The following is a 6,049-nucleotide window of genomic DNA, read 5'->3' as shown; positions in this document are numbered from 1 at the left end:
GTGCAAATATCAGTAACTCTTGGGTAGGTATTGATTATTAAGAAAATAATTAGGTGTATTATCTGGGGGAAAAAAAAACTTTTACTAAATTTTTTTGAAACATGCTCAAAGCTTTTTAAATCAATATTTAGAAATTAGTTTAGTGATTTACTATTATATGTGTCAGTGATATTTATGTGATATTTATAAATGAAAATAAATGCAAAATTATAACAACTTGTTAATAATGTATTGGTATTTTTGAACCCCTAATCTATTTTTTCAGGAAATAAGGCAGCGTTATGATTAATAACAATTTTTGGAAGCGTGGATATAATTTGCTAAAGTAAGACTGTTGATGTAGATAAAGTAGCAGCATAAAAACACACATATATTCAAGTAGGTGTCATAGTTGGAAAATATTCTTTGGAAATATTTCTAGGCAGTTGAAATTACTTATACTGCTAAGGAAATCTATTCTTCATTTAAATTAGCCATTTAAGGATAAGTTTTTCAACTGTGAAGGTTTTAAGGAGCTAGGAAGAGCATAAATATTTGCCCCACTGTTAAAAAAATAACATGACATCTGACTATAATGTTGTATTCAGGCTGAGAGTGGTAGCTCACACCTGTAATCCCAGCATTGGAAGGTTGAGACAGGAGGATTGTTTGAGCCCAGGAGTTCAAGACCAGCCTGGGCAATATAGCAAGACCCCATCCCTGAAAAAGATACAAAAAAAAAAAATTAACCAGGCATGGTGACACATGCCTGTAGTTCCAGCTACTTGGGAGGCTGAGGTGGGAGGATCACTTGAGCCCAGGAATTCGAGGTTACAGTGAGCTATGATGGTACCACTGCACTTAAGCCTGGGTGACACAGCAAGACCCTGTCTCTGAAAAATAGTGATGATGATGATGATAATGATGAAGATGATGATGCTGTACTCAGAACTTTGGTTGAGAAAGTCTCTATTCTGTAGAATTATCTCATTAACAATTGTTATGATAATCCCTTTGTGGTACTTATGTAACTAAACATTTTGGGGTATGATCTTTAGACAGACTCATTTCATTCTGAATTCCATTGAATAGCAAAAAGTCTTGTAATAAAGTTCCTGTTCTTGTGTTTAATAAAAAAGAAACACCAGAGCTATTTTCATACTGCCTTAATTTGTAAGTAGGTCCTTTAAAAAATTTCCCTCCTTTATTCAAGTATGTTGATTTACTAACCCAGTTTTTGAGAGAATATTAAATATGTGACTTTAAAAGACAAGGAACTTTTTTTCCCCACTATAGATATCTAGGTGTAATTTTGGCTTTGAATGTTCTGTATTGTTCCCATTTATAATCAACATGTAACATTACACTTTTTAAAATGACTTGATTTTGTGTTACCACCTCCTTTACAGATTATTTTCACATAGAGATTTGCAGTTCAGAACATTTTTGCAAACTTTTACTTTAAATAACTTGGTTTTTCCAAGGTGCTATTTCTTTTATTACATTACATTGTAATGTTTCCTCTGCAGCTGAATGTTGCGTTGAGCAATTAGGTTTCTAGTTCTCAAAAGTCCTAACATTCATTCTGCTCTTACTCTGTTTGATCAGTTTCATGTTGGATTTTTATATGGAAGAAACTGTCACGGAGTCTTTACCTTTGGTTACATAGTATGAGAACTTCACATATTTTATTACATGCCTGTCATGCAAAAAATATTTTAAATCATATTTCTAAAATTTGCATTAATTCAACTAGTACTGCCTTCAAGTGGCTGTATTACTCTTTTTCTTCTTACGTTGTGGAATATCTTGAAGTAGGAATTGTGATTTTAATAAAAATGAGAGTGTGTTAAACTATTTGGTGACCCTTTAACATATGCAAAGTACACTAAACTTCAGATTTCGTTTATCTTCTATATTCAACCAATTGTAAACAGTTATTTGTTTGGAGAATGAAGTGCTAAACAGTAGTTTGATTTTAAAAGGAAAAAATATTTGAAATGCCTTTACACTTACGTTGACAGAAAAGAGTCAAACTCTGTAAAATATTTGAAGAGATTTATTCTGAGCCAAATGTAAGTGACCATGGCCCATGACACAGCCTCAGGAGGTCCTGAAAACATGTGTCCAAAGTGGTTGGGGTGCAGGTTGGTTTTATACATTTTAGGGAGGCATGAGACATCAGTCAGATACCTTTAAGAAATACATTGGTTTGGTCCAGAAAGGCAGGACAACTGGGGGTGGAGGGTTTCAGCTTATAGGTAGATTTTAAAATTTTCTGGTTGACAATTGGTTGAGTTTATCCAAAAACCTGAGATCAACAGAAAGGAACGTCTGGGTTGCAATAAGAGGTTGTGGAGACTCGGGAGTTCGAGACCAGCCTGGCCAACATGGTGATGTAGCAGGACAAGCTGCAGACAAAACCCCTCAGACACCGAGTTGTAGAAGGAAAGGGCCTTATTTGGCCGGGAGCTTTGGCAAGACTCAGGTCTCCAAAAACCGAGCTCCCCAAATGAGCAATTCCTGTCCCTTTTAAGGGCTTACAACTCTAAGGGGGTCTGCGTGAGAGGGTTGTGATCGAATGAGCAAGCAGGGGGTACATGACTGGGGGCTGCATTCACTGGTAATCAGAACAGAACAGGACAGAACAGGGATTGTCACAATGCTTTTCCATACGATGTCTGGAATCTATAGATAACATAATTGGTTAGGTCAGGGTTCATTTTTAACCAGGCTCAGGGCATATTGCCAGGCTGTCTGCCTGTGGATTTCATTTCTGCCTTTTAGTTTTTACTTCTTCTTTCTTTGGAGGCAGAAATTGGGCATAAGACAATATGAGGGGTGGTCTCCTCCCTTAATGAAACCCCATCCCTACTAAAAATGCAAGAATTATCCGGGTGTGGTGGCGCACCCCTGTCATCCCAACTATTCGGGAGGCTGAGATGGGAGACTTACTTGAACCCCAGAGATGGAGGTTGCAGTGAGCTGAGAACGTGCCACTACACTCCAGCCTGGGCAAGAGTGAGACCCCATCTCAGAAAAAAAAAAAAAGAGGTTGCGGAGACCAAAGTTTTATCATGCACATGAAGCCACCAGGTAGCAGGCTTCAGAGAGAATAGTTGTAAAATGTTTCAGACTTAAAGTCTGTGTTGATTTTAATGCTGGAGATTATAATCAGGCATGTCTAACCCCCGCTTCCTGTCATGGCCTGAACCCGTCTCTCAGGTTACATTTTAAAAGAGCCGTAGCTGAGGAGGAAGTCCATTCAGATGACTGCGCGTGGGGGCGGGCGAGGTGCTTTTATTTTTGGTTTACATCGTGTTCTGTGACTGCATCTTCTTTTGAGTTTCTCCATAAATCACCATAACTTTCAATAGCCAAGTCAGGGCTTGTATCAGATAGAACTTTAGAATACAGTCCTGTAGACTTTGGCATTTGAAACACAGATCAAGAAATTTTGATACTAGCAACTTTCAATTATATTTGGTGACAATTCCTTGATATGCGGATTGTTTTTTGATTTTCATAGCTTTATAGCTTGCTATACTACACAATATGCAAGTTTTAAAAAATATTTTCAAAGTGTTAATTCGATATGAATATAGCAACATCCTTGATAGTTTTAGCTTTTTAAAAAAGCATGCTAGAAATATAAGAAAGTCATTTTCACCAAGAGTTTTTGTTGCTTGACATGGACAGATTTTCAGAAGCATTATTTTCTCATCTTTATATTTTTAAGCATCTAATTATTATGCTGCTATGTCATAGTTTCTAGTGATATATTGCTAATGATCTAAATTTTGCAATAATCCCTTTTCCTCCCCACAAATATGTGTCTCATGTCCACTGTGTGTCAGGCCCTGTTGTAGGGAATTAACATCTTCCTCTAATCTTACCTCTCTCTCCCCTACACAGTAAACCTTTAGCAAAATTACTGGGTTAGATCGGTTAGTAAATCATATTGCAAAATAGTTATCTGTGCTTTAACAAAATGTAGTGTGTGGGTAATCTGATGTGATGGGTTCTTTGTTACTTATATGTGTATAATAAGCATAATAGGGCACCACTACGTAGACAGAATTCGGGCCTAAAACTACTTCATAACAAAATTAGTTATAGTTGATGAGACTGATACAATAAATCATTAAGGGGTCCTTGAAGAAAAAAAAATAACTGTAAAAGGCAACATTTAAAATATTTTTCATATGAATATGGGATGTATAGAGGTATTTACTTTTCATATACATTTAGATTTGGATTAAGCATATAATTGATAGAATAAAAAATAAGCAATGCAGTTTTGTGATTTCCAGTATGAAGGCATTGAATAGAACTTAAAATTCAATTTGTTTATGGCTTTAGTCTAAATTTACAAAATATTTAAATGGACATAGGTCTCTCCTTTAGATATGAAGCTTAAAAATACATTCTAAACATTTTAGATTTTTTTGTGTGTGTTCCTGTTATAGCTTTTAAAATATTTTGGGCATTTTTTATTTTGAAATAATTTCAAAGTTACAGGAAAGTTGTTAAGAATAGTAGGAAAAGCGCCTCTAAATCCTTCACTTGAATTGCCCACTTGTTAATATTTTGTCCCATTTGTTGTAGTTTTCTCTCTGTTCATAATATTTTGTGAACCATTAGAGAATAAGTTGAAACATTAACCCCTAATTTCTTCAGTGCCTATTTCCTAAGAACAAGGACATCGTGCTACCTTGTCACTGTACCATAACCTAAATCAGGAAATCAACATTGATACTGTTATTAGAAAAACTTCAGCCTAATTAAATTGAAAGACGGTTAATTGAGCAATGAACGATTCATGAATCAGGCAGCTCCCAGAATCAGCAGATTCAGACAGACTCCAGGGATGCCCTGTGGTCAGAACAAATTTATAGACAAAAAAAGGGAAGTGACATACAGAAACTGGCAGTGAGGTACAGAAATAGCTGGATTGGTTACATATGGGCATTTGTCTTATTTGAACACAGTCTGAACACTTAGCAGTCTGTGAGTGGTTGAAGTACGCCCGCTGGGATTGGTCAAGACTTGGCTGTTGTTGCAGGTGCATACTACTAGTTAGGTTATCAATCTTGTCTGCCTATTAAGCTAGGTTACAGTTCGTCCACAAGGACTCAAATATATAAGTACAAAGTGCTTCTCAGGCCATATTTAGTGTAATAATGCAATCCCTTTGTCTAACTGGTAGACCTTATTCCAGTCTCATTGACATGTATTATGCATGCACATGTATATTCTGGGTCAAGATCCAATCCAGGGTCAGCAATTACATTTAGTTATCATCTTTTTAGAGTGGTTCCTTAGTTTTTCTTCACCTTTCGTGACTTGGACATTTTCCACAGTACAGGATCGTTGTTTTGTAGACAGTCCCTCCATTTGAGTTCGTTTGATGTTTCCTAATGATTAGATTTAATTATGTACCTTTGGGCAGGAATGTTAAATTGTTCAATTTTCTGGTGATGTTAACTTTCATGTCTCAGGGCTTTTGTTTCTTAATGTTTTGGTTGCACATGAGTATTTTAATAATAGGAGGAGTTCTAATTCTTAGGAGTTTATGAAATAAGACATTGGGGTTTTTTTTTTTTTGAGACTGAGTTTTGCTCTTGTTGCCCAGGCTGGAGTGCAATGGCATGATCTCAGCTCACTGCAACCTCTGCCTCCCGGGTTAAAGTAATTCTCCTGCTTCGACCTCCCAAGTTGCTGAGATTACAGGCAGGTGCCTCCATACCCGGCTAATTTTGTAGTTTTAGTAGAGATGGCGTTTCACCACGTTGGTCAGGCTGGTCTCGAACTCCTGACCTCAAGTGATCTACCCACTTTGGCCTCCCAAAGTGCTAGGATTACAGGCATGAGCCACTGCGCCCTGCCTGGATTTTTAAAACCAGATTAATATGCCTGTCATCTCATACGTGAAGATTGATGTCTTTTTAAGTGCATAAAAAACACTAAATTATTTATGCATGTGCAATTTTCAGGCTTATTATTAACTCAACCTTCACATTGACGTTTATGCCCCTAGATTATACCCTAGAAAATTCTGTGATTAATT

Source organism: Chlorocebus sabaeus, chromosome 9 (genome assembly GCF_047675955.1).
Source record: "Chlorocebus sabaeus isolate Y175 chromosome 9, mChlSab1.0.hap1, whole genome shotgun sequence".
In the NCBI taxonomy this organism is placed as follows: domain Eukaryota; kingdom Metazoa; phylum Chordata; class Mammalia; order Primates; family Cercopithecidae; genus Chlorocebus; species Chlorocebus sabaeus.
The sequence above is the reverse complement of the archived record's forward strand: the minus strand, read 5'-3'. Positions refer to the sequence as shown.